The sequence below is a fragment of the Scylla paramamosain genome, chromosome 14 (assembly GCF_035594125.1).
Source record: "Scylla paramamosain isolate STU-SP2022 chromosome 14, ASM3559412v1, whole genome shotgun sequence".
Taxonomy (NCBI): domain Eukaryota; kingdom Metazoa; phylum Arthropoda; class Malacostraca; order Decapoda; family Portunidae; genus Scylla; species Scylla paramamosain.
Genome location: NC_087164.1, coordinates 2,270,074 through 2,291,005, shown reverse-complemented (window position 1 = coordinate 2,291,005; position 20,932 = coordinate 2,270,074).

The following is a 20,932-nucleotide window of genomic DNA, read 5'->3' as shown; positions in this document are numbered from 1 at the left end:
AGACAGTCACGAATACGAGTAGGGTGATGCACCAATAGCAAAGAGGACAGCAAAGTGGAAGACTTGTTCATCAGGATGGTCAGTGAAGGGAGAGGAAAGCCAAAGCTGGTGGTGAACATTGAAGTCTCAAAGAATGGATCTCTGTAAAAGGGAAGAGAGTCAGAATGTGCTCCACTTTGGAAGTTAAGTAGTCAAATAATTTGTTATAGTCAGAGGAGTTAGATGAGAGGTATACAGCACAGATGAATTTTATTTGAAATTGATTCTGTAGTCGTAGCCAGATGGTGGAAAACTTGGAAGATTGAAGAACATGCGCATATAGACGTATCATCTAGCTTTGGAATAAAAATGAGGATAGAAAAGTAGGAGAGAACAGAAAAGGGCTACTATCAGTTGCCTCACAGACGGAAAAGAAGAGGAAAAGAAGATGAGGTTTAGTAAAGGAGAGGTGGTGTTCTATAGATTGAAAATTAGATCTAAGACCACTTTGCTGGAACTTGGTAGGTGCGATGGCAGTTAAATTGCGTGGACTTCTAATCTTACCGTCTCCGGCATCAAGTCCTGATCTTTTTTTTTTTTTTTATCCTTTTCGAACTCTTGGAGTTTTTTTTTTTTTCTGACCACCTCTGGTCAGTTTGGTTGTTATATATTATGTCTCTCTTTGGTGTTTTGTGCTACTGAGAGTTTTGAAACCAGAGGTTATCTTGATACTCTCCTGGTTGGCTGCTATCTCCTCTCTCCCCGGTTCTTTATTGTATACAGGTGGTATTTGCCCTGTTTTTGGGACACTGAAAATAAACCGCTTGCCAGTAGGACAATATAACGTTTTTTGAGTGTGGATGGCTTGCCTCTGAAAGGTGGTAGTTCACAGTATATTATTGGCAACATACTTGTGTGTCCTTCGTTACAGCTGTGTCCCCTAGCAGGTGGTTTGCAATTCTTTCTCAGCCAGTTGGGATTTGATTGACGTTTATTATAATCCTTTTTCAGTCGATGGGTTAAAATGAATGGCGATCTCACTTTTGATGGCTTGAGATGACCAGGAAGGGCCTGGATTCGTCACGTACTAGACTAGAACGAGCTAATCTTGGGCAGAGTTCTTTAAAGTACATATATGAACCAATACTGGGTCGCAAGCTCTTGTTTAGTGGATCGCCACATCGTTAACAAATATATACATGACAATTCAAAAGTAAGAATATGTGTGTGTGTGTGTGTGTGTGTGTGTTTGTGTGTGTGTAATAATAATAGTAATAATAATAAACGGTTTATTCTTTAGGCAGTTAACAAACTGAAAATGTACAGAAGGGGTGGGGAAATACTTAACATTTATCCTAAAGGTAAGTCTAATCTAGAAGGGAAATACTATTGATTGATGGCTCGCACCATGGTGGGAGTCGCGCTGAGTCTGTACCAGTCCGTGCGCGGCGCCTTTATGGGCGTTATCTAGTTGTGGTGTCTGGAGGCACGGACCGGGCGAGGGGCGTCAGGCGGCAGCATGTGTCTGAGACGTGGATGATGCAGCAGTCCCCTTGCAAACTTTTCCAGAGCCTCTCAATGCCTGGTGGAAAGTCTGGACAAACTCAGGGTGGTCAGGGCTTCATCATAGGTGGTGTAGAAAGGGCCAAGGATGACCCTGCACGCCCTTTTCTGCACACTCTCCAGTTGTAGCTGTTGAGTGTGTGTGAGGGAGGAGGACCACGCTGGGGAGACATACATGAGTTTGGGGAGGATGAAAGTGAGGTACACCCCCCTTAACTCGTCTGTCGGCGTCCCCAGCGACCTGAGTCTGCGCAGCATGTACAGCCTGTAGGTAGCGGTGCTGGCGACATGCTGCTTCCAGGTCAGCTGGTTGTCCACCATGACTCCAGGAAGCTTGGCACATCGGACCACTTGGAAGGGGTGAGGGCCTACTGTGAGCTGGGGAGGGGGCACTGGTACAGAGGAGGTACAGAAATGCATCACCAGAGTTTTGCTGTGGTTGATGGTCATCCTGCTCTCCTCCGTCAACGTCTGCAGTCGCTCCAGAATTGCTTGCAGTGGCGAGTAGTCCGGGGTTCTTGTTGGAAACTGGAACGCCCACGGTGCAGTCGTCCACGTACTTCCAGCGATAGGGGTTCTCAGTAAGGGCGTCGTTGATGAGGAGGAGGAAGCAAATTGGACCCATCTTGGTCCCCTGGGAGACACCACATGTCAGCTGTTGGAAATTAGAGATAGAGCCCTAGTAGCGAACGGCCTGACGCCTCCCTGTGAGGAAATCGGCTAGTCACGCTACCAGGTTAGGAGGGAGACCCAGACAGCAGTGTGATCAACAAGATCAAAGGCTTTTCTGAATTCCACAAAAGCAACAGCTAGAGAGGTGTTTCGCTTGTCCAAGTGGCTGTGGATGAATGCGAAGAAGCTGGTCAGGTAATGGGAGGTGGAGGTGGCTTTAATATTTCCAAACTGTCTGATATCCACGGTATTACAAATTTTAATGTAGGCCCAGTCATACACAAAATCTTCACAAATAAGGCTAGGGATGGGGGTGATAGAAACTGGCCTGAGGTCATTGAGTGACTGTGGACTGGAAGTTTTGAGGATGGGGGTGACGTAAGATGTCTTCCAGTCCGCGGGGCAAGAGTATTGGGAGAGAGAGGCGCTTATTATGGAGCACAGCGGTGTTGCTAGCTCTGCAGCAAACTCCTTGTAAATTTTTATAGGAAGGTCAGTGGGTGTGGTGGATCTTGGTTTGAATTTGAGTATCCTCTTAAAAAAACATCCATCGCCTGGACAATGGGGGGAGGAGAGGGAGCGGAAAGATAGGCAGGAAGCGGAGTGGTGTGGAGGCATTGAACAATACAAAGTATGCTCTGCCCCAATCAGAAATTTTAGAAAGATCAGAATTCAAGCGTTCTGTGGCTTCCCTGCGTGAAATGTTTACCTCTTGAAGACTTAGACGTCTATGAAAAGACGTGGAAAAGTGCAGGGTGGTATCATCAGCGTAGGAGTGGATAGGACAAGAAGTTTGGTTTAGAAGATCATTAATGAATAATAAGAAGAGAGTGGATGACAGGACAGAACCCTGAGAAACACCACTGTTAATAGATTAAGGAGAGCAGTGACCGTCTACCACAGCAGCAATAGAACGGTCAGAAAGGAAACTTGAGATGAAGTTACAGAGAGAAGGATAGAAGCCATAGGAGGGTAGTTTAGAAATCGAAGCTTTGTGCCACTCTATCAAGAACTTTTGATATGTCCAAGGCAACAGTAAAAGTTTCACCAAATTCTCTAAAAGAGGATGACCAAGACTCAGTAAGGAAAGCCAGAAGATCACCAGTAGAGCGGCCTTGACGGAACCCATACTGGCGATCAGATAAAAGGTTGTATGTGATACATGTTTAAGAATCTTCCTGTTGAGGATAGATTAAAAAACCTTAGATAGGCAGAAAACTAAGGCAATAGGACGGTAGTTTGAGGGATTAGAACGGTCACCCTTTTTAGGAACATGTTGAATGTAGGCAAATTTCCAGCAAGAAGGAAAGGTAGATGTTGACAGACATAGCTGAAAGAGTTTGACTAGGCAAGGTGCAAGCACGGAGGCACAGTTTCGGAGAGCAATAGGAGGGACCCCACCATGTCCATAAGCCTTCCGAGGGTTTAGGCCAGCGAGGGCATGGAAAACATCATTGCGAAGAATTTTAAAAGATGGCATGAAGTAGTCAAAGGGTGGAGGAGAGAGAGGGACAAGTCCAGAATCGTCCAAGATAGAGTTTTTAGCAAAGGTTTGAGCGAAGAGAAATAGATGTGATAGCAGTGGTGCCATTTGGTTGAAATAAAGGAGGGAAAGAAGAAGAAGCAAAATTATTGGAGATATGTTTGGCTAGATGCCAGAAGTCACGAGGGGAGTTAGATCTTGAAAGGTTTCGACACTTCTGTTAATGAAGGAGTTTTTGGCTAGTTGGAGAACAGACTTGGCATGGTTCCTGGCAGAAATATAAAGTGCATGAGATTCTGGTGATGGAAGGCTTAAGTACCTTTTGTGGGCCAGCTCTCTATCATGTATAGCACGAGAACAAGCTGTGTTAAATCAAGGTTTATAAGGTTTAGGATGAGAAAAAGAGTGAGGAATGTACGCCTCCATGCCAGACACTATCACCTATGTTATGCGCTCAGCACACAAAGACGGGTCTCTGACACGGAAGCAAAATACCCCCTCAGGTCCCACCAACTAGCAGAGGCAAAGCGCCAAAGGCACCTTCCCTTAGGGGATCCAGAGGTGGGATTGGAGCGATAGGGGAAGATACAGATATGAGATTGTGATCGGAGGAACCCAACGGAGAAGAAAGGGTGACAGCACAAGCAGAAAAATTAGAGGTCAGGAAAAGGTCAAGAATGTTGGGCGTATCTCCAAGACGGTCAGGAATACGAGTAGGGTGATGCACCAATTGCTCTAGGTCATGGAGGATAGCAAAGTTGTAGGCTAGTTCACCAGGAGGGTCAGTGAAGGGAGAGGAAAGCCAAAACTAGTGGTAAACATTGAAGTGTCCAAGAATGGAAATCTCTGCAAAAGGGAAGAGGGTCAGAATGTGCTCCACTTTGGAAGTTAACTGGTCAAAGAATTTCTTATAGGCTAGTGTAAGAGTCGCCATGATAATTTTAAAATTTTTGAGTTAAGGGTGTGTGTGTTATTAGGTAGTTACAGTTTTGTGTGGAGGAAGAGAGTTGTCTTTAGAGGACAGGCTGTGACTGCCCCCTTGTGTTGTAAGACAAAGGGAAACGTTCAGTGAGGTCACAGCTGGGTTTAATGATAAGTTCACAGCATCCCCTGAACAGTGCTTTAGACCTCACTAGGAGTAATTTTCGTTTCGACAGGTGTCTACTAATATATATATATATATATATATATATATATATATATATATATATATATATATATATATATATATATATATATATATATATATATATATATATATATATATATATATATATATATATATATATATATATATATATATATATATATATATATATATATATATATATATTGTTATGATCAGGTACTGGTCTCACAGCTGCCACTGACTTGGGTCAGCCTCTCTGTGTAGCTTAGTCCAGGGCTCAATCACTTATACAGGGTCCTTCTGATCTCCTGTAGTGACTAAGCAAATGTGGTCGCTACTCTATATTTACCTAAGCATGGAGAAAGGAAAAACAAATGTTCAGCAGTCACTGAACACTTTTGTTGCTGGAAAAAAATCGTACAGCCACGTTTAAGAAGGCACAGCTATGACAATGGACAAACAACTATGAAGATTGTAATGTTCTGTGAGCTATCGCCCTCTCAAAGCAAAACCACCCACACTAACACGATATAACCTCCTCCTGTGCAACAGTCTCCCAGAAAACAAGTGCATACCACCCAGAAACGGTAAACCCCGGGGAGAAAACAGCAGCTGCTGCGCAACAAATAATCTCAATATCTTCTGGTTCTAAAGCTCTTCAGAAATCTCCGAATCCCAATAATATTTAACTAATGACAATAGGGGAAGAGCAAGACGAAAGATGGGGAATGAGCCTGGGGACTCCGTCACCACAAGCACAACTGGCACAACAAACTCAATCAGACCCCTGTGATGGGTGTGTTACCTACTTAACTGACAGGGGAGAGAGCTACCGCCAACTCATATACAATATTAACTAATAAATACCATATATATATATATATATATATATATATATATATATATATATATATATATATATATATATATATATATATATATATATATATATATATATATATATATATATATATATATATATATATATATATATATATATATATATATATATCCCTTTTCCGTACCAGTACTCTGTCCTCGCATCACCACATCTACTCAGTCGGCCCCTACTAACCCAGCTGAAAAAAGGAATGCCCCACATGGCTCAGAGAAGAAAGATGCAGATAGGCTCATGTGATTGGGAGGTGGGGGGGTAGGAGGAGGGACGGAGTGGGGACGACGTACCGCCGCCCGTCTTGGTTCACTCTTCTCTAGAGTCGCTATACAGGGACAGTCATCTTGCAAAAGTTATTGTGAGCAAACTATAAAGACTGGAGGGATTCTGACTACGACCTATCCAACTATATAATATGTGTGATTCAAGATGAGGATACAAAAGGAAGTAAGGAAATTTTATTTGGGAAGAAGAGTAACTATTTGATAGGAGATTTTAAGTAAACAGGTGGGTTGACCAAGCACTCATCGCGCCTCAGTAATCTTCTATGTTCGCCTCATTCCCACTTTCATCTGCTCTTTCTCTCTCTCATCTTTCTCTATGTCGCTTCCTCTTTCGCTCTTTATTATCTGCGCAGCTTATAACAATAAATAAATAAATAAATAAATATATATATATATATATATATATATATATATATATATATATATATATATATATATATATATATATATATATATATATATATATATATATACAGAGAGAGAGAGAGAGAGAGAGAGAGAGAGAGAGAGAGGGTAATGCTGCATTCATTCATAAGGAAATCTTGTTTTGTGAAGTATTTTCTTGCTGCCTGAAGTGGCCTGCCTGTGTTATCCACCAGTGTCCAGCTAATGGTGCCACCTAGCATCGGCTTCCTCACAGAAAACGGCTCCTACACCGGATTGATGGGCAGCATTCAGCGTCATGTGAGTTTTCTTCACATGTGTGTGAGTGTGTTTTGTGTGTGTGTGTGTGTGTGTGTGTGTGTGTGTGTGTGTGTGTGTGTGTGTGTGTGTGTGTGTGTGTGTGTGTGTGTGTGTGTGTGTTTATGTAGGAAGGACACTGGGCAAGGGCAGCAAAAATCCAATAAAAAAAAATGCCCACTGAAATGCCAGTCCCATAAAAGGGTCAAAGCAGTAGTTGAAAAAATTGATGTCTTGAAACCTCCCTCTTGAAGGAATTCAAGTCATATATGGGAAGGTGGAAGTACATAAGCAGGCAGGGAGTTCCAGAGTTTACCAGAGAAAGGGATGAATAAGAGAGTTAAAGAGTTAGAGAGGTGGACAGAATAGGGGTGAGAGAAAGAAGAAAGTCTTGTGCAGCGAGGCCGCGGGAGGAGGGGAGGCATCCAGTTAGCGAGATTAGAAGAGCAGTTAGCATGAAAATAGCGGTAAAAGACAGCTAGAGATGCAACATTGCGGCGGTGAAAGCGAGGCTGAAGACAGTCAGTTAGAGGAGAGGAGTTGATGAGACGAAAAGTTTTTGATCACATCCTGTCTAGAAGAGCAGTATGAGTGGAACCTCCCCAGACATGTGAAGCATACTCCATACATGGACGGATAAGGCCCTTGTACAGAGTTAGCAGCTGGGGGGGGGTGAGAAAACTGGCGGAGACGTCTCAGAACACCTAACTTCATAGAAGCTGTTTTAGCTATAGATGAGATGTGAAGTTTCCAGTTCAGATTATCAGTAAAGGACAGACCGAGGATGTTCAGTGTAGAAGAAGGGGACAGTTGAATGCCATTGAAGGATAGTTGTCTGGAAGGTTGTGTCGAGTTGATAGATGGAGGAATTGAGTTTTTGAGGGATTGAACAATACCAAGTTTGCTCTGCCCCAATCAGAAATTTCAGAAAGATCAGAACTCAAGCGTTCTGTGGCTTCCCTGCGTGAAATGTTTACCTCCTGAAGGGTTGGACGTCTATAAAAAGATGTGGAAAAAAGTTTTTTTTTTTTTTTTATGTAGGAAGAACACTGGCCAAAGGCAACAAAAATCCAATAAAAAAAAAAAAGCCCACTGAAATGCCAGTCCCATAAAAGGGTCAAAGCAGTCGTCAACAATTGATGGATAAGTGTCTTGAAACCTCCCTCTTGAAGGAATTCAAATCATAGGAAGGTGGAAATACAGAAGCAGGCAGGGAGTTCTAGATTTTACCAGAGAAATGGATGAATGATTGAGAATACTGGTTAACTCTTGCGTTAGAGAGGTGGACAGAATAGGGGTGAGAGAAAGAAGAAAGTCTTGTGCAGCGAGGCTGCGGAAGGAGGAGAGGCATGCAGTTAGCAGGATCAGAAGAGCAGTTAGCATGAAAATAGCAGTAAAAGACAGCTAGATATGCAACACTGCGGGGGTTAGAGAGAGGCTGAAGACAGTCAGTTAGAGGAGAGGAGTCGATGAGACGAAAAGCGTTTGATTCCACCCTGTCTAGAAGAGGAGTATGAGTGGAACCCCTCCACCCATGTGAAGCATACTCCATACATGGATGGATAAAGCCCTTGTACAAAGTTAGCAGCTGGGGGGGGGGGGTGAGAAAAACTGGCGGAGACGTCTCAGAACACCTAACCTCATAGAAGCTGTTTTAGCTAGAGATGAGATGTGAAGTTTCCAGTTCAGATTATAAGTAGAGGACAGACCGAGGATGTTCAGTGTAGAAGAGGGGGACAGTTGAGTGTCATTGAAGAAGAGGGGATAGTTGTCTGGAAGGTTGTGTCAAGGTGATAGATGGAGGAATTGAGTTTTTGAGGCATTGAACAATACCAAGTTTGCTCTGCCCCAATCAGAAATTTTAGAAAGATCAGAAGTCAAGCGTTCTATGGCTTCCCTGCGTGATATGTTTACCTCCTGAAGCGTTGGACGTCTATGAAAAGACGTGGACAAGTGCAAGGTGGTATCATCAGCATAGGAGTGGATAGGACAAGAAGTTTGGTTTAGACTCTATCAAAAACTTTTGATATGTCTAAGGCAACAGCAAAAGTTTCACCAAAATCTCTAAAAGAGGATGACCAAGACTCAGTAAGGAAAGCCAGAAGATCACCAGTAGAGCGGCCTTGAGGAAACCCGTACTGGCGATCAAATAGAATGTTGCGATGTGATAGATGTTTAAGAATCTTCCTGTTGAGGATAGATTAAAAAAACTTTAGATAGGTAGGAAATTAAAGCAATAGGACGGTAGTTTGAGGGATTAGGACGGTCACCCTTTTTAGGAACAGGTTGAATGTAGGCAAACTTCCTGCAAGAAGGAAAGGTAGATGTTGACAGACAGAGTTGAAAGAGTTTGACTAGGCAAGGTGCAAGGACGGAGGCACAGTTTCGGAGAACAATAGGAGGGACCCCATCAGGTCCATAAGCCTTCCGAGGGTTTAGGCCAGCGAGGGCATGGAAAACATCATTGCGAAGAATTTTAATAGGTGGCATGAAATAGTCAGAGGATGGAGGAGAGGGAGGAACAAGCTTAGAATCGTCCAGGGTAGAGTTTTTAGCAAAGGTTTAAGCGAAGAGTTCAGCTTTAGAAATAGATGCGATAGCAGTCGTGCCATCTGGTTGAAACAAAGGAGGGAAAGAAGAAGAAGCAAAGTTATTGGAGACATTTTTGGCTAGATGCCAGAAGTCACGAGGGGAGTTAGATCTTGAAAGGTTTTGACACTTTTTATTAATGAAGTAGTTTTTGGCTAGTTGGAGAACAGACTTGGCATGGTTCCTGGCAGAAATATAAAGTGCAAGATATTCTGGTGATGGAAGGCTTAAGTACCTTTTGTAGGCCACCTCTCTATCATGTATAGCACGAGAAGAAGCTGTGTTAAACAAAGGCTTAGAAGATTTAGGACGAGAAAAAGAGAGGAATGTACGCCTCCATGCCAGACACTATGTGTGTGTGTCCTTCTTATTGTTGCACTTGATTCAGATAATAATGGTAATAATAATAACAAAAATATAATACCACAACTACTATTGCAATTATGTATTAAATATGTAGGAAATCATACACCAAAAATCAAATAATATTCTTACCTTTAGGTAAACCAGGACACAGACTTGTAAACATCTCTCACCTACCTTAAGCACTCACCATTCACTTCTTCAAAACCAGTGGGATAGGAATGAACACTCTAGAAAGAATATTCCTTAACCTGTAATTGAATACTAAGGAGTTCTATTGTGCCAATCAAAGCCTCCCAAATTATCACATAAGACTTAAATAATCACACACAAAAACCTTACATTATATTAATCCAGACAGTTCACAAAATTCCTAACCTCTCACATTTTGACACCCAAATCATGATAATAAACGCAAGTAAAATAGTTTCATTTCTTTAATATATATATATATATATATATATATATATATATATATATATATATATATATATATATATATATATATATATATATATATATATATATATATATATATATATATATATATATATATATATATATATATATATATATATATATATATATATATATATATATATATATATATATATATAGCACACAGGTTAAGATCTGACTGGCTGTCTCTGCCAATGACATTACTCAGCCAGCCACTCACCGTCAGGTTTTTTGGCGATTATCATTGTTCAAAACTTACCAGGTCATATGAATTCGGTTTCCATTGGCCTAACGGGTTTATTCGGCCTGCACTTAACTAAACCAAACTTCTTGTCCTATCCACTCCTACGCTGATGATACCACCCTGCACTTTTCCACGTCTTTTCATAGACGTCCAACCCTTCAGGAGGTAAACATATCACGCAGGGAAGCCACAGAACGCCTGACTTCTGATCTTTCTAAAATTTCTGATTGGGGCAGAGCGAACTTGGTATTGTTCAATGCCTCAAAAACTCAATTCCTCCATCTATCAACTCTACACAACCTTCTAGACAACTATCCCCTCTTCTTCAATGACACTCAACTGTCCCCCTCATCTACACTGAACATCCTCGGTCTGTCCTTTACTTATATTCTGAACTGAAAACTTCACATCTCATCTCTAGCTAAAACAGCTTCTATGAAGTTAGGTGTTCTGAGACGTCTCCGCCAGTTTTTCTCACCCCCCCAGCTGCTAACTCTGTACAAGGGCCTTATCCGTCCATGTATGGAGTATGCTTCACATGTCTGGGGGGGGTTCCACTCATACTGCTCTTCTAGACAGGGTGGAATCAAAAGCTTTTCGTCTCATCAACTCGTCTCCTCTAACTGACTGTCTTCAGCCTCTCTCTCACCGCCGCAATGTTGCATATGTAGCTGTCTTCTACCGCTATTTTCATGCTAACTGCTCTTCTGATCTTGCTAACTGCATGCCTCCCCTCCTTCCGCGGCCTCGCTGCACAAGACTTTCTTCTTTCTCTCACCCCTATTCTGTCCACCTCTCTAACGCAAGAGTTAACCAGTATTCTCAATCATTCATCCCTTTCTCTGGTAAACTCTGGAACTCCCTGCCTGCTTCTGTATTTCCACCTTCCTATGACTTGAATTCCTTCAAGAGGGAGGTTTCAAGACACTTATCCATCAATTTTTGACCACTGCTTTTACCCTTTTATGGGACTGGCATTTCAGTGGGCATTTTTTTTTATTAGATTTTTGTTGCCCTTGGCCAATGTCCTTCCTACGTAAAAAAAAATAAATAAATAAAAAAAGGCCAGTTGAGCGGGGAAAATCAAACGGTTTTTCCAGCTTGTCTATGGGGTTACACACAGTCGACTAATAATTTCTGGATGAGGGCACAAAGCACTCTACTCGGGGACCGGGTTTCTCTGGTTCGGAGCTCATCAGTTACTCTCTCATACGTTGCCAACGCGAATCTTACACACCTATAATATTTCACTTACATACACACTCATACGCTTCCCTAGCTAATGCAAATTAAATTATACGCTAATTCATACACGCGTTCATACTTACAATATCACTACCACCCCTCATTCACAAAACAAAAAAAAGACACATGGGCATCGTAGGTGCATCGTTGCAGCTTCCACAGACTTTACTGCCCGAATACATATGTTGTATTTACAGTAATACCGGCTTTCCAGCGACCTATGTAATATTGCCCCGCCTCTTAATATGTTGCTAACTCGCCCAACCACACTAAAACAAACAATGCAGTTATAAAAAATCCAAAAGAAACAAAAATAAATAAAAGTAAACAATACAGAGGGCAGTTTATATGTCTATATAAAATCTACCAACCAGCGAGTCTTTCTCGGCGTTTTGGTCAGGTTATATTTTCTCCACTTTCTTTCCATCTTTACTCTCACTCACATCGCTACCGTTAGCACTGTGGTAGTCCTATGCAACTAGATCTGTGTCTCCTGTGTCACTATCACTATCAGTGTCACAATCACGATCAGTATCAGTTTCACTATCACTATCACTATCAGTGTCACTATCACGATCAGTATCAGTCATTATCACCATCATTATCATCATCGGTTGCACTGTAGTTCATCTCACCCTAGCTGCAAACTTTATCACCGGGGTACCGCCACAGGCGATCCACATGGACCACATTACCAGCTCTCTTCCTTCCGGGCATGTCAAGGCGTCATGCTGACACTTGCTCCACAGCCTTGTGCGGGCCTTCCCAACTTGACTGGAGCTTTGGGGACCGACCAGGCTTGTGCTGCGGACTGTGTAGCCACACCAGAGATCACCAGGGATATACTCCGCATTCCTGGCCTTGTCCTGATACTGGCACCACATGGCCTGGCCTTCCGTCTTGAGGTGCAGGCTCGCACGGTGACGTGTCTCCTTCAGTCGCCGTTGTAGCGTCCTGACGTAGTCGGTGTGGATGTCTGGCAAGTTTGCTCCCAGGCGGCTGGCCTGTGGTAGGATCCACCGGGAGACAGATCTCTCTACCAAACATCAGTCTTGCTGGCGAGAATCCAGTGGTTTCGTGTTCAGCAGAGTGGTAGGCCATTAGTATGTGCGGGACCCACACATCTGAGTCATGCTAGTCCTTGCTGCAGTAGTTGGCCAGCTGATGGACAATGGTGACATTAAACCTCTCCACAATACCGTCACTCTGAAGCCGCAGAGGTGTAGTGCGAGTCTTGTGAATCCCGAGGAGTCGGCAACATTCACGGAAAACTCGAGACTCAAACTCATGTCCTTGGTCAGAGTACAGTTCTCCGGGTACACCAAACCGTGTTAAGACTTGACCTGTCATAATCCCCCAACTTACGAGTACCTTTGATTATAAGTTATAGTTTACGCAGGAACTGCATCAGTTATATACTCACCAAGTACTTCCAGTACTTTCAGAATTCTTTAGTCTAGGTCCAGGTTAACATGAGTTAAGGCTAGGGTACTGACAGTGTAGTAAGCCATAAACGCAGTTCAGAAAAAAAAAATAACATTACTTATTAACCAGTAAATAAACATTCCAATAACATACGCAGGCAATAAAAAACAATAAATCAACCACATAATACCAGTTAATAAAACTTCAAGTAACTCTGCATTGACAAAGTAATAAAACCACGTTATTATTCACTGCACGTTAAGGTGACTTCTTCAACAAAGTTATGTCACTCATTAAAGCATCACTTTTCACTAAACATGAAATACATAAATGCGCACATAACAATCACATAATAAAAAAAATCAAACACAACATGTAATATCAAAGACAGAATGTATGGTCACTACATGCGAAGTGCCATTGAAAATATCAAATCACTCACCATAATCAAGCATTAAATCAACACGCCAGTATGAAATATATGAAAACCACAGTATATTACACACAGCATATTTAAGGTCGAGACACACAAGGCACATAAGAAAATTCTCAGAGTATTACTTACGGGCAGGGCGAGGCAGAGCACGATTATATTGTGGCGAGCGGAGAACTACATTAGATTACATACACGGATTACATACACGGCTACATACATTTTTCATCTTTAAAGTCTAGAATCCGACTAGTTAGTACACTCATCCCTTCCTTTAAAACACACGATCACCCCAATGTTCGCTTGTTTACTTTTCGTTATCAAAAGCTTAAGGTTCATTTTTCCTCTGGATACCCACTCCTATACACAGATATTTAACGTTTCTTATGTCTGTCTAGCGCGCACAGCATCTGGATCATGAGAGGTGAGGTGGTGTTGTGGTTTACTCGCAAAAAATTAATCGCGGTCATTACCAGGCTTTTAGTGGTATCTATCTAGTCCTAGTCCTGTGCAGTCAGTAGCTGCTGCATTTTCGTAGTGATCGCGAACAAGGGGGCATTGTTCTGACCTGGGTGTGGACAGGCAGGGGTGCTTCACGAGGGACTACGCTGGCGGGTGTGGACAGGCAGGGGTGCTTCACGTGGGACTACGCTGGCGGCGTTGCTATGGGCGGCGTGGGCGTGGATGTCTTGGGCGTCGGCGTCGTGGGCGTCAGCGGGGACAATACTATAGGCATGGGTACCATGGCTACGACAGACCCATGAGAAATTGGGCCACTATCTCTGCCTCGTGAGCCACTGTCTCTGCCTCGTGATTCGGTAGTGCTCATACCTCTGGCCACTTCGTAAAATAATCCATGGCCACAAAGAGATACTTGCTACCTCTCTTCTGTGCATGGAAAAGAGCCAACAATGTCAACAGCCATACGCTGCATAGGTGATCGGGCCTAGTACAGCTGCAAAGAGTCTTGTATTCGGGTCTTTTTTTTTTTTTTTTGTCGCGCACACTCAGTACTTTTGCACTATTCCTGAACGTTTCGGCGCAGTCCCATCTAGTAGATTTGTTGTCGCAGTTTCTCCAGGATGCACTCCATTCCTACGTGGCCACTGGTCTTTCCTTCATGCATCTGTCTCAGCAGCTCATCTCGCCAAGATACACGAACTACGACCAGCCAGTGTACCTTACTTGTCTAAGCATGTACCTAGAGTCGCTGTAGCGCTATTTCTCGCAGACTCATTAGTTCACCAGAAACTTAGTAGCGGGGGTCTCAGTGGACACAGCTTCCTTAGATACCCTCTCACTGCCGGCTTCAAATCACATGATTACTGAGGACAAGTCTGAGTCCTCGTGCTGATCATGTTTCCACTTGTCTTCCGCGACTCCTGTGCACAGGAGCGACGACTGAGGCTGTCAGAGTTTTTGTGGATGCGGCCAGGGCGGTGCTCTATCACGTAGTTGTATTGTTCGAGGTTCTCAATCTACGTGGCAAGCTGTCCTTCAGGCTTTTCTCTATTTCTTTAACTGTCGAAGAGCGGCATGGTCTGTACGGATGATGAAGCATGAGCCATACAGGTAGTAATGGAAGTGAGCAAGCCCCTTCATTACAGCAGCCAATGCCTTGCGTGCAACACAATAATTCTTCTCAAGCTTGCTGTAATTCGCCACTAGATACTCCTTTTCGTCTTTTCGTTTCAAGACAAGACGGTTTCTACTGCCTCGCATCACTGTCAAGGATAATGGAAGTTCAGGGTCAAGATATGGGAACACCGGTGCCTGCACCAAGGCTTGCTTCAACGCCATGAATACTTTTTGGCAATCTTCGTCTCACACATACTGCACTCCTTTCTTAGTCAAACTGTGAAAAGGAACACAAAACAAAATCGCCTGTAAGGCGATTTTGTAACTCTGCAACTCTGAGACAGTTCTGAGCACTGGCCAGCCCTCCAATGCTGTTACCTTGAGCGGATCAGTCTTTACTCCATGTTGACCGACCACATGTGTGTGTGTGTAAGGTAAACAACGTGGCAGCTTGAGCTCCTGAGTTATCTGGCTATTAAATTAAGTTAAGAAGTAGGCCAGCCTGAGAAAACCCTCCAGCACAGTTTTGTCCTGGTTCGCGCATGTGCATAAGGGTTGTGACGTCAGGACGCCGTTTCCATAGAAACCATGGCCAGGCAAATAGCAGATCTCAGAAAATTGTAGAGACACCAGCTCAAACAAATAAATAAAGAAGACTTGATAGACAGCATTTTGTCATCGAACGAAGCTGAACCACTGCATTCCATCACCGGACAGTTAGCCTCATTGATGCAGGAGATAAATGAGCTAAAAGCTATGCTGTCTTCTCCCGACAGTGTAGTGAACAAGAGACTCACAAAGATTGAGGCTAGGGTGAAGAAATAAGGAAAAATTATAGCCGCACAGCAGCAGTTTCTTGAGGCTGTACACCGGAAAGAGAGAGAGAACAAAGTGGTCATCCTTGGCGTACCGGATCAAAACGAGTCGCTGGAAGGCGCTAGAAATGACGAAGACAAGTTAAAAGTCATCTGGAACAAGATCGGTGTCAAGGGAGTCCAAGGAATGCACCAGAGGTTGCGGACGAGAAGCTAATAACGAAGGAAACCGCAGACCTCGTCCTATACTATTGATTCTGAATGATAAGGTAACCATTTACATCAAGAAGGATGTTCACCCTGGCGTGAAAGCTGAGAAGGAGAAGTCGGAGAACATCGGGTGCGTTATTTGCCTCGATCCTAGAGAACGTAAAGTGTACAAAGATGGTGAGATAATTGACAGCTGGAGTCCCTTGTTTTTTTTTAGATCACCCACAGCAAGTAAGTCAGATGAACATAATATCCTGGAATATAAATAGTGTACGTACCAAACTAGAAAAACTGAATGTAAGACAACATCTTGTCAACTATGATGTGATTGGATTGAATGAAGTTAAAACCGAAGAATCTGTGCATTTTCCCGGATATGTAACATTTAGTAGTAGAGCCGCGGGATCGACTGGCAGGGGAGGAACAAAGGTGTTTGTGAGAAACTGTTTCGTTCCTTTTGTGAGCGAGGCTGACACGGGTGTTAATGATCAGGTGTGGTTACAGTTTCGGAACATCTATGGTGTTTTGTTTGGGTTCTGCTATATACCACCAAGTGATTCACAGTATTATAGTCATGATTCATTTGCTGCTATTCAGGAAAAGATGAAGTCTTCATATATGTGTAATGGTTACATCATCATAGGGGAAATGAATGCAAGGCTAGGTAAGAGAGTAAGAGAAATCTTACCCTTTGTGCAAGTTCAAGACACACACCTATATTCATACCCACATGTAATTGATGTTAATGTTGTTAACGATAATGTTGAAATATTGTCTTCTATTTGTATAGATAATAAGCTTTTGGTGTTAAATAATCTAGAGACCTGTAAAAATCATTTTGTGAGTGACAAAATATACCGCAAAAGTGATGTATGAATTTCTGAGTTAGATGTGTGTGTTGTATCACCTCAGCTATTAGACTCAATCCATGATTTCTCAGTGCTGCGTCGTGATGACCTGTCATCTGACCACGCCCCTATAACTATTACAGTAAATAGCAAAGGTGTCGATCTAGATAACCTACTAGTTCGGGCAACGTCACTCGGAGAATACGCAGCACTTCTAGGGACAGCAGGAAGAACTAGGTTAATCAAAAAACCTATCAAACACTATAACATTGACAAAGATAACTTTGCAAGACATATAACTTCTGTAGAAGATAATGCTTTAAATTCTTATGTTAATAGCCTCTCAGATACTATGTATGCGTGTGCAAAAAGCAGTGTCGGAGATTGTGAGGAAATATTGTCTATTGGCCGGACAGAATTAGGGAGATGGGAGAGATTAATGCAGGACGCTGATGACGCCAGGGTGTGGAGAGCTATAGACTGGAAGTGCAACTACAGTACGTCTGTTTATGGTGATGGTGCCCTTCCAAGTGATGTAGAGTTTAGGGATCACTTTGAGAAAATACTAAATCCTGCTCAAGTTACTGAAGATGTTAGTATTCCCGTGCTTGATGAACCCATCTCTCCCTTAGAAGTACATAAATAGAAAAAAATGAAAGTTGACAAGGCGTGTGGGCCTGATGGGATATCCCCAGGTGTTTTTTTCACTTTTGCCTGCTCAGTGGATTGCTACTCTTGCCACATTATTTAGTAACATTTTTGCATCTGCAATTTTCCCTCACGCATGGATTAGAGCAAAAGTATTTGTAATATTCAAGAAAGGTGATAAGACTAACCCTGATAATTATCGAGGAATTAGTGTCATCAATTCTGTTGCTAAATTGTACGATATGGTTCTGTTTGAACGTTTGAATCAGTGGTTTAAGCCTTATAGAGAGCAAGTAGGGGCACAGAAGAAACGTGGATGCATGGGACATGTAATGACGCTTAGGCTGATTACCAACACGACCAGGCTAAAAAGAATTAAACTTTTTGTAGTTTTTGTGGATTTTTCAAAAGCTTACGACATTGTTCCAAGACACAAATTGTTAATGGTGATGAAAGGTTTGGGATGCGGGGCCGTGATGCTGGCCGCTGTGAGGGCGATGCAAAAAAAAATTATGTCACGTGCTAAAGTTTGTGTCATTTTTACAGAAAAATAATGATATTCCATTCATAGTTAAAAGACGTATGTTTGATGCAGCGCTCTTGTCATCCCTATTATATGGCTGTGAGTCCTGGGTGGGTGCAGACATAAAACCAGTGGTTAAGCTGTACAACTGGTCACTGAAGCAGCTTCTAGAGGTGAGGAAAACAACTCCTAATGTGGTCTGCTGTGTGAAGTGTGGCTATCCGTTACTTCCGGAGCTTGTGAAGTACAGACAACATAAATTCTTTAGGAAAATGTGGAAGGACAGGTCCAGTATGAGTGATGATCCCTTATCCTTTACAATGAGAAAAGTTATGGGAGAGAACACACCAGCAGGAAAGGTTGTAAATGAAATGATACGAGAGGAAGTGCTTGATATGTCAATATTATTAGAAAAAGCAAAGAGAAGTGTGGCGGAATCAAGTGGTTCAAGATGTATTGTATACAGAGATATTAATCCTACTCTAAGTACACATACCATTTACACTGAAAAAAAATTTGTAAATGAATATCAAAGACTGGAATTTACGAGGTTTCGACTTTCTGGCCACACCCTAGCCATAGAAAATGGGAGATGGAACAGGCGAGGGCGGGGTCCGCTTACCGTTGGAAGAGCGGCTGTGCCCGTGTGGTGAGGTGTAGACGGAGAGGCACGTGGTAGAGCAGTGTGCTCTCACCCAACATTTGAGAGACCGTTATTCCTACAGAACTATGGAGGATATTTTTACAAAATGTTCAAACAATGTGATCTGTAATGTGATTTATGATATGCTTAAGTGTATGAGTGTGTATGGGTGTGATTAATTCTTGATTTGTATCAGTGTTTCAAATGGTTATGTTATTTTAGTTGAAGACAGGAGAAATGTGTTACGAAAAAAAGTCAAATGTTTGTTTGTGTTTTGTTTTTTTGGAGCTCTTGTGCTGAAATTTCAGTATAGTGATCTAATGATTAACAAAATTGTGGACTACAATACTTGCTTGCTGTGGATATTATGTGATGTGAATTTGTGTTTTGTATATTTATAATTATTTTGTGGTCAATAAATCTATCTATCTATCTATCTATCTATCCGAGGAACGGTACCTCGATCTTGAGCAGTGTGCACTTCTTCGGGCTGAGCTTCAGGCCAACAGTTCTCAAACGACAGAACACCTAGGTCAGCCGTGCCAGTTCCTCGAAGGTGTTTCCAAACACTAAAACATCGTCTTGATACACTAACTATGCCTTCCAGTACACGCTCCATTAGCCGCTCATAATAGCCAGGGGCATTGCAAAATCTGAAAGTCATAACATTGAAGTGGCACAATCCTTGACCAAAGGAAAAGGTCGTCTTTTCTTTATGTTCTCGCGCCATCTCGACTTGGTGATATCCTGACTTTATGTCCAGGATTAAGGCATTCAGGCATTCAGGGCCCGGTAATCTACACAGAAATTCTTACTTATATTTTTCTTCTTTACCAGCGCCACAAGCAAGCACAATGAACTATCTGGAGGAGATCGACAAGGTTTCTGCTTAATAAGAGGACTGTCACGAGTATAAATGTGATGCTGAACCAGCGAAGTGTTTTTTTTTTTTTTATGTAGGAAGGATACTGGCCAAGGGCAACAAAAATCTAATAAAAAAAATGCCCACTGAAATGCCAGTCCCATAAAAGGGTCAAAGCAGTGGTCAAAAATTGGTGGATAAGTGTCTTGAAACATCCCTCTTGAAGGAATTCAAGTCATAGGAAGGTGGAAATACAGAAGAAGGCAGGGAGTTCCAGAGTTTACCAGAGAAAGGGATGAATGATTGAGAATACTGGTTAACTCTTGCGTTAGAGAGGTGGACAGAATAGGGGTGAGAGAAAGAAGAAAGTCTTGTGCAGCAAGGCCGCGGAAGGAGGGGAGGCATGCAGTTAGCAAGATCAGAAGAGCAGTTGGCATGAAAATAGCGGTAGAAGACAGCTAGATATGCAACAATGCGGCGGTGAGAGAGGTGCTGAAGACAGTCAGTTAGAGGAGAGGAGTTGATGAGACGAAAAGCTTTTGATTCCACCCTGTCTAGAAGAGCAGTATGAGTGGAACCCCCCCAGACATGTGAAGCATACTCCATACATGGACGGATAAGGCCCTTGTACAGAGTTAGCAGCTGGGGGGTGAGAAAAACTGGCGGAGACGTCTCAGAACACCTAACTTCATAGAAGCTGTTTTAGCTAGAGATGAGATGTGAAGTTTCCAGTTCAGATTATAAGTAAAGAACAGACCGAGGATGTTCAGTGTAGAAGAGGGGGACAGTTGAGTGTCATTGAAGAAGAGGGGATAGTTGTCTGGAAGGTTGTGTCGAGTTGATAGATGGAGGAATTGAGTTTTTGAGGCATTGAACAATACCAAGTTTGCTCTGCCCCAATCAGAAATTTTAGAAAGATCAGAAGTCAGGCGTTCTGTGGCTTCCCTGCGTGATATGTTTACCTCCTGAAGCATTGGACGTCTATGAAAAGACGTGGAAAAGTGCAGGGTGGTATCATCAGCATAGGAGTGGATAGGACAAGAAGTTTGGTTTAGAAGATCATTAATGAATAATAAAAAGAGAGTGGGTGACAGGACAGAACCCTGAGGAACACCACTGTTAATAGATTTAGGAGAAGAACAGTGACCGTCTACCACAGCAGCAATAGAACGGTCAGAAAGGAAACTTGAGATGAAGTTACAGAGAGAAGGATAGAAACCGTAGGAGGGTACCCCAAGTCCATGTTTCTGCTGCTAAACATATCAGCATACTGATTCTTACTTTATCCACCTGGTCAGCCGTCAACTGTTTTGTGCTTCTTTCTACTAAATCCTCCAAATACTCAGGCAAGCCCTTTATTT